Below are 9684 nucleotides of genomic sequence, written 5' to 3' on the forward strand. Positions count from 1 at the left end.
GTGGGCTATTGCAGGAGATGGAGATACCGACGTGGAAGTGGGAGATCATTAATATGGACTTTATTACAGGTCTACCTCGCACTCCACGGAGGTATGATTCTATTTGGGTTATTGTTGATCGGCTGACGAAATCAGCCCATTTTCTTCCGGTTCGGACCACCTATTCAGCTGAGGATTATGCCAGGCTTTATGTCAGGGAGATTGTACGACTTCATGGAGTTCCTGTGTCTGTTATTTCCGATAGAGGTGCCCAGTTTACAGCTAAGTTCTGGAGATCGTTTCAGGAGGGATTGGGGACCCAGGTGAGCCTGAGTACAGCCTTCCATCCCCAGTCCGACGGACAGGCCGAGCGCACTATTCAGACATTGGAAGATATGTTGCGTGCCTGTGTTATTGATTTCAGGGGTAGCTGCGATGACCATTTACCGCTTGTTGAGTTTGCGTATAATAACAGCTACCACTCCAGTATTCAGATGGCACCATATGAGGCTTTGTATGGCAGGAAGTGTAGATCACCGATCAGTTGGTTTGATGTTGGGGAGACTGAGTTGATTGGCCCAGATGTGGTCCAGCAGGCCGTGGATAAGGTGAAACTTATTCGAGAAAGATTGTTGGCAGCCCAGAGCCGACATAAATCTTATGCCGATAAGCGACGTCGACCGTTAGAGTTTCAGATTGGCGATTGGGTGTTCCTGAAAGTGTCACCGATGAAAGGTGTTATGCGATTTGGCAAGAAAGGAAAGCTCAGTCCGAGATATATTGGGCCCTATCTGATTATTCGCAAAATAGGCAAAGTGGCCTACGAATTGGATTTACCAGCTGACTTGGGAGCGGTACACCCGGTATTTCATGTTTCTATGCTTCGTAAGTGTTTTGGTGACCCTTCCAGAGTCTTTCCTGTAGATGATATTCAGGTCACCGAGGAGCTATCTTATGAGGAACAGCCTATAGCCATATTGGATCGCCAGGTAAAAAGGTTGCGGAACAAAGATATGGCTTCTGTTAAAGTGTTGTGGCGGAACAATAACCGAGAGGAAATGACCTGGGAAGCTGAGGAGCATATGAAGAAGAAGTATCCTCATTTATTTTCAGAGCCTACAGGTAATCCAATTCTCTATTTGACTATGTTGCTTGATAAATGAATCGTTGATCAATGATTGTATTGTTGTGATAGTTAGTAAGGAAACTCCCCCAAATTGTTGTATGACCGGTAAGGTTAATCTGACATTCGAGGACGAATGTTCTAAAGGGGGGGAGGATGTTAGAACCCGTATTTTTGTACAGTGGAATAATTCGGATTTATTTATGATAAACTAAGGACAAAATTATTTTGGGATACAAAGTCGGGATTCTTGACCTTCGAATTTATTTTGAGATATAAGTTGTGCATGAATTTATTGGTATGGAACAATTAGGAAAATTTGGGACCAAAGGTGATAAAATTTGAAGTGGAAAGTCATCCACAAATTCCATGTGGTGCCCACACAACTTTGTGTCATCTTCTAAGTGGAACAACTCATTATGTGGGCCAAGGCACCCTTGACTAAGTCTTGCATTGTTAAAAAGATGACCACTTCATTTCACTTCACTCCAACTCTTAAAAAAAAAAAAGGAATTGAAGAGCACCACAATAAGGGGGCTCTCGGCCAGCCCAAGGAAAAATCCACCCCCATTTCTTGCTCTTCCAAAATTATTTCCTTGGTACAAACCCACTATTTTGAGGTCCCTAAGTAGCGTGGGAGTGTCGTTGGAGCGATCAACCCATTATTTTTCATCTATTGGAAACCCTAGCATTTTGTGGAATTGAAGAGGATAGGTAAGAGTTGATCTTGCTTTTGTGTTATAAATGTTGTTTGTATCTTGTAGTATGTTATAATGGAGGAAAATCATGAAATATGAAATGTTGGAGGTGAGTTGTGTATGTGGAGCTTGAGCCGTGTAAATGGGTGTTGTTGTGTTGTGATTGAAATTATGAATTAATGCCTAGTTAGTTGATTATGATCATTGTAAGGTGAAGAACAATTGAGAATCATCCATATATGTATATGTGTAGTGTTAGCCGAAAATGGGTCACCTTATGTGCCAAGAATTGAATTAGTATCGCTTATTGTTTAGCCGTCGTCGCCATGAATTCTATGTTGGAAATGAAAGTTTATTGACTCAAATTGATGTTGTAAATATTGCGGACTGATTTGGAACTTGTTGTACATTTAATGTAAATTGTGTATTGATGAAAATAGCATTGTTAGAATGTAAATTGTAGATACGAACCATGATTTGGAAATGAAGAAAAAGTTAGGGGGGCTGTCTCGGTTAGGGGCTGTTTCGGGTAGCTTGGGAAAATTTATGGATTGTTGGAAAAATTGTATAAATTGCTTAGAATGTCTTGAAATGTTTTTGGTATGGGTTCGGGTTAGTATGTGAGCGTATAAGCGTCGATTTTGGCTTGAAGGTAAGTCGTCGAATTGAATTTATGAAAGTTGATGAATGATGAAAAAGAGAGCTATTATTGTTGTATTACCTTTCGGATTGATTATTAATGTTGTTAGGTTGGTTGTTGTTGTTGTTGTTGATTGATACGGCCGAGTTAAATTCTAGGGGTAGCCTATTTACAGGGGAAATGCTGCTCAAATTTCTGTAGAATTAAGGGCGAAATTGGAATTTAATGCCCAAAAAGTCTTTAGCTAATGTTTGGCATTTTATAGCTTGTTTATAGATCGTGGGCAGCCCAAATCATAGGTTGGATTTAGCTTGAGTTTGGATCGTATTGGAGAGCGTTTGAGGTATGTAAAGTAATCTTCCTTCTTCGGCATGCCTTAGTTAAAATAGGCTATGATATAAGCCTCGAGGAAACTCTATTCTCACAATCCGAGCATGTTTATGAATCGCATTTGTTCTTTGGCATCCTTGCCTTGTCATGGCAAAACATTGATCCTTATGTTCTTGGAATCCATAATTTGTAAAGATTACATGAAAGCTGATTTTTGTTTTAAAGTTCATTCTTTAGCGATTCCAAAACTTCAAACGCCCATAATTTCCTCAGAAAAGCTCGGATTGCTTTGAAATTTTCGTAGGAGTTTGTATGATATAAAATGAGTATGTTTTTCATAGGCGGGCTCAGTTCGGGTCTATACTCGTCTGTGGGTCCCGCGACGCCCTTTTTGAAATTCGATAACTTTGAAACAAAAAGTGATAATTATTATTCCGATTTCGAATATGACTATTTTACTTATCCTTCAGATTTATAATAATGATTTTATGCATATGATTCCTCACTACTCCGCTCGTGCCTACTGTGATATCGTTCACCGGTTCCCGGGCCGGTTCTGTTGTCGTGAGCTTTGTGATACATTCCGGTGTTATGCTGTGATTATGGTTCACCGTGCTCCTCGCTCGAGGGCCGGGTTCCACTTATGTTTGGCGTTATGCTGTGTTGTGATGTGTGACGGGGATTCGGAGATTTGAAACTTTCTGGTGTTATGCTGTGTTGTGGCGCCATCGACAGGCGGGCGACCACATTTTCCTGTGCCCTATGCATAATTTATACTTTGGAAATAAACATTTTGATATTTTTTTTTTATATGTATTATTTTCTATATATCTGATTCGATTATTGTTCAGATTTATTTCTGTACCTTCTGCTTTGCATACGCAGTACATATTTCGTACTGACCCCCTTCTCCGGGGGCTGCGTTTCATGCCCGCAGGTACGGACGCACAGCCTGGTGATCCACCTGTTTAGGACACCCTTACTGCTATTCGGAGTGCTCCTCTCTTTCCGGAGCTTATACTTTTGGTATATATATTTATTAGTGCATTTGTATATATTCGTTCATGGGTACGGCGGGGCCCTGTCCCGTCATATGATTCTGTCGGTCTGTTTAGAGGTCTGTGGACATGTTTGTGGGTTAGGGTCTTTCTGTATGGATGTATGTACATGTCGTTTGGGCGATCCCATACGCCGAGGCGGCCGGTCCGCATATGTTTATATATTGCTTGGTTAGCCCTGTGTGGCTTTTGTTGGTATTTTCTGCGTGCAGGGTATATTGGATAGTCCGTAAAACAAAGGAAACTCTACCGAAATTTTTCTGGAAATTACCTAAATTTGAAATAAAGCCTTGTCGGCTTCCGTCATATACTAGAATGAGTTGATAGAATTTGAGATAATATTTGATAGATGGGTTCGGGTGCCCAGATCGGGCACTAGTCACGGCCTACGGGGTTGGGTCGTGACATTCCCCTTGCCATTTTCCTCAAAAAAAAAAAAAAAAAAAAAAAAAAAAAAAAAAAAAAAAGCCATACTGTTTTGTCTGCATCAAACTAGCCACCTTTAACATATGCATTGTAACATTTCTTTTTTGGACTTTATTCCTTTGTCGGCCGTTTGGCTCCCTTCTACATCACGGCTAAATTTTCAATAAACAAAATGTCAAAAACTAACCATTTTCTTCATATATATACATTTTAAGCCCTCAACACCAGAAAAATCTACTATTATTCTCACATTTCAGAGTTGAGCAAAATAGTAGATTTAGGTTTAGGTTAAAAAAGATCTCTTCTTCTTCATTCACTTTCCTTTCATATTGATCGTCGTGGCATGCACTAATTTTCTTGCTCTGATTCTGCCCCTAAAGCGAGCTCCTACTCCTCCTTCATGGGAAGGCAGAATGGTGATCCTACTTATAGTACAGGTCCTTCAATTGCAGTACTACAAGAAAGATTCAGGCAATTGGAAAGAGCAAAAGAACAGAGAGAAAGCGGAACAATAAAATTGTCCTCACAGCCTCAACTGATGACACCAACCAAGAATTATGCCCATGTCAAGCCAGAATTCACACATGAACTCATTCTTCAATTGGAAATACTCGAATCTGATCAAGATCAGCTATTTCTTGAACTCAGTTTGAACAACAAACAGACAGGCTACCAAGTCAGAAAGACTCAACCTTCGTGGCGGGCTTTAAAACCTGAATATAAATATGAAAATTCTGAGGTTGATACTTCTCTTCATCTGTAGTAGACGCATGATTTTGAATTAAAGTTATATACACGCACAGTGTAAAGATACTTATTTAAATATACACAAATGTAAAGATACTTGTGGCACGATCATATTAGTATAATTTAACCTTATATAGCAGGTTCGTTACCATTTTTACCAGGTTCCCAGTTACTGTTTATCGTGAAGATTTATGTGTAATTACCCTATAAGAGACATGATTTTACATATACTCTTTGTACGGCGAGTGCATAGAACTTAAGTGTTTGTCTATATAATAAATGTCAGTGTTATGCATAGTATAGAATGATACTATCAAACTATAGTAGCTCTAATTCAGAGGAAACTTCTAATGATTATCTTCGAGATAGAGAGACAGAATTGGAGAATATGTAATGTTGGCTTTTACATATATATTACCAGCAAGTTCATTGTACATAAAAAACATGCAGCAGCCCCACAAATTTTTTCCATATTAGTGATTGCTAAATTCGTTTTCCGGGTACAAAGTTTGTGGCAAAAGCCCAAGCATTGTTGGCCACAGGGTCAGCGACATGGTCGAAAAGGTTTTCAATTGGTCCCTTTCCAGTAACAATAGCTTGAACAAAGAATCGAAACATTGAGAACATAGCTAATAACAATAGCTTGAACAAAGAATCCAAACATTGAGAACATAGCTAATCGTCCATTCTTGATTTCCTTCACCTTCAACTCAGCAAATGCCTCAGGATCATCAGCGAGGCCAAGAGGGTCAACGGCACCTCCGGGGTAGATCTTGTCAAGGCCTTCACCTAGTGGGCCTCCACCGACTCTGTATCCTTCCACAAAGCCCATAAGGACAACTTGGCAGGCCCAGATAGCGAGGATGCTCTGGGTGTGGACGAGGTTTGGGTTACCAAGGTAGTCAAGACCACCTTCCGAGAAAATTTGAGATCCAGTCTTGAACCAAATTGCCTCGCCAAAGGTAACGCCATTCTTGGATAGGATTTCAGGGAAGACACAGCCTAGAGCACCAAGCATGGCCTAACGGCAGTGGATCACCTCAAGCTCACGGTTTCTGGCGAATGTCTCTGGGTCAGCTGAGTCCTGAGAGTCCAGCAGTGTCCCACCCGTAGTCACCAGGGAACTCACCAGTCAAGTATGATGGAGTCTGCTCAGAGAATGGTCCCAAGTACTTTGGTCTGTCTTCTCCATACCTAATCCATCAAGCCACATTTTTTGGTTACATTTATTTCATCAAGCTCTGGATTTACCAAATTACAATTTTACTTTCTCGGTGGATATCTTTTGGTGTATCTAAATAATTGATGCGAAGGAGAATCTTGGCGCAACAGTAACAATTGTTGTGATGTGACCAGGAGGTCAAGGATATAAGTCATAAAAGTATAGTCGCGTGCAGAAATGCAAAATAAAATTGCATAAAATAGACATGTTGTGGTCTGGTCCTTATTCGAATTTTACCTATAGCGAACGTTTAGTGCACCAAACTGCCTTATACATAGAATCCACAGGAACTACTCTGTTTCTATGCCACAAGTGTTCGACATTACTATGTCAAGATTTTGCATTGGACCCATTTCTAATTTCTTTAAAAGTGGAAACTATAAGTGTATAACATAACTAAATGATTCATGAATAAATCATTGAAAATTAACAATATGACTAAAAGACTACTAAATATATAGTAATTTATTCAAGACTCGAGAAAAATTTAAGAAATTACCAAATGCTTTGTGGGGCACTTTTGACAGTACGTCTCATGGTGACACGTCCACCACCAAAGCTACCAATCTTCCTAACGAGCTCATTTTGTGACTTAAGAGCTGTTTGGCCAGCAAATGCAGACTGTTGAATTGCAGAAATAGACATTTTAGCCTCTCTTTTTTCTTCTTTATGATGATGCTACTCTTGCACTATGAAGAAGTGTACTATATATTAATAGCTTGAGAAGGAAGGTATTTATATGAAAATTAACAGATTTTCAGGATCACAAAGTGTACACCTAAGCAGAAGCTGATTGGTTCCTGCTTTGGATTTGCAATTCCCTTGTGATTTTTTATAGTGAAAGAATGAGGCCTTTGCTTTGCCATGTGGATATCAAATATCTCTTGGCTGAGATTGTTCTTTCAAATATACATTACACTGGACCGTGTTCACGTGTTGAATAAGCACGAAGTGTACTAACTACCAAAAAAAAAAAAAAAAGTAACTAGCTACTAACTTCCTTAGTGTTCTCATAAACATATAAGCTATGATCATCACTTTCAAAGGCTCACTGGTTCATTGTGGGAAGTAATACTATAACAACGAAAAACGGTGTGTAAATGTTGTTATAGTCCCTAACTTGTTGGAGTCAGTGGTATGAATCATCTATATTTATTCTGTTCCATTTGGGCCTGTTTCGTCGAGAATGGATTATCTAAATTTCATACCTACTGTTACATGCCATACAATCTCTCACTAAACTAAAACGACTCTGAACCTAATGCAAGTGTGCTGATAACAACTAACTTTATAAGTCCATCGCCTATATGAAATACTTTTATTCCATTTTTCGACCTGAAAGCTCTGTTGGTGACTCTGTCTAATTGGCATCTTGGCCTATTTGCTAACTTGCATTGGAGAGAACTTGAAATTTTGTATAATGGAAGAATATAACATTAGAACACAACTTATAATAGTATCTCTATACAAGTTTGTTTGTCTTTATGTCATAAGTTTATTATGAACAAACCAAACACCCAAAAGAAAAGGGAAAAAAATCATTTTTCGAACAAATAAGAAACTTTATATGTGTATCTCGAGACATTCTACATGTGTACCTCGTTTCACATAAGCATCTATACATAAACGAGCTCCTAAACTTGACATAATTTTTCGTTTGGACAGTTTATCTTGGGGTCCAACCGGTTGAACACTTAAAGCTGATGGATGATATGTGTCTACTAATTCCTTCATTGTAGAAATATTACGAGGTCTCAAAATTGTCAATATTCTCTACAATAACATACCCAGCGAAATCCCACAAAGTGAGGTCTGGGAGACTAGAGTGTACGCAGACCTTATCTCTACCTTCTCAAGGTAGAGAGGTTGTTTCCAGTAGACCCTCGACATAAGAAGAAGCAATTCAAAGGAGGATGCAAAAGATTCTCTGATCCCCTGAAAGGATGTTAAATGGCTTAAACTTTTGGCAAATTTCATGTTCTTCTTTAACAAATAAAGCAAGCAACATCCCAGTTACTTATACTACATCGATAATATAAAAATTATTTACATTGTTAGTCTAAGAAAAGCCGACAAAGACAATTAGCAGACATAACATACTTAACCCTTCATTCAGACAAACACAACCTTTCAAGTGCTACACTCCTCCATTTGGATACTTCCCCTTGCCATTTTCCTCTTCAAAAGAAAATCATACTGCTTTCTTTGCATCAAATTAGCCACCTTTAACATATGTATTCTAACATTTCTTTTTTGGACTTTGTTCCTTAGTCGCCTGTCCGGCTCCCTCCTACATCATGGCTGAAATTTCAATAAACAAAATGTCAAAAACCAACCATATTCACTTCCTATATATGCAACATTTTAAGCCCTTAATACCAACAAAATCTGCTATCATTCTCACATTTTGGAGCTGAGCGAAATAGTAGATCTAAGTGATCAAGTTTTTCTGTTTAAAAAAAAGATATCTCTTCTTCTTCATTCTCAAAAGCAATGCACTACAGAAACTGTCCTATAAAGATCGTTGTGGCATGAACTAATTTCCTTGCTTTAATCCCCCCCCCCCCCCCCCCCACACACACACAAATGGCGAGCTCCTACTCCTCCTTCATGAGAAGGGAAAAAAGTGATCGTACTTATATTACAGGTCCTTCAATTGCAGTACTACAAGAAAGATTCAGGCAATTAGAAAGAGCAAGAGAGCATAGAGAAAACAGAATAATAAAATTGTTCTCACAGCCTCAAGTGATGACACAAACCAAGAATTATGCACATGTCAAGCCAGAACTCACTCACAAACTAATTTTTCAATTGGAAATACTGGAATCTGATCAAGATCAGCTCTTTCTTGAACTCAGCTTGACCTGCAAACACACAGGCTTCCAAGTCGGAAAGACTCAACCTTCGTGGCGGAATTTGAAACCTAAATATAAGTACAAAAATTCTGAGATTAATACTTCTCTTCATTTGTAATACACACATCATATCAGTGTAGTTTAACCTATTATAGCTAGTTACTTACCATTTTTACCAGGTTCCCAAGTCAAGCTTATCGTGGGGATTTACCAAGTGATTCTGTAAATACTTTTTATACTGAGAGTGCATAGAACTTAAGCTCGTTCACGATGATATCCTACGGAAGTCTAGTTCCTACTCTTCTCTGGTAGATATCCATATATATTATGTTTCTGAATTAACAAAAATCTTGTTTTGTTGGAAGTCATAAGCAGTGCAACTCATCACTGATTTCTTGCAATATAGGCTTTTTATATTCCAATCTTATTAATTAGTTAGCATCATTCTCAAAATGTCAGTGGTATGTATAGTATAGAATGATACTATAAAATTATAGCTCCAAATCAGAGGAAGCTTCTGACGAATATCATCGAGAGATAGAGAGACTGAATTGGAGAATATGTAATTCTTGGCTCTTGCATATGAATTAGCAAGTTCATAGCACA

At 38.7% G+C, this 9684-nt stretch overlaps 1 pseudogene; it reads right to left on the bottom strand.

Annotated features, from left to right (window-relative positions):
• Positions 1-5452: 5452 nt before the first annotated feature.
• LOC132636677 (chlorophyll a-b binding protein 37, chloroplastic-like) lies at positions 5453-7223 on the bottom strand (annotated as a pseudogene).
• Between the last annotated feature and the right edge of the window lie 2461 nt (positions 7224-9684).

This window comes from Lycium barbarum, chromosome 4, assembly GCF_019175385.1.
Source record: "Lycium barbarum isolate Lr01 chromosome 4, ASM1917538v2, whole genome shotgun sequence".
Lineage (NCBI taxonomy): Eukaryota > Viridiplantae > Streptophyta > Magnoliopsida > Solanales > Solanaceae > Lycium > Lycium barbarum.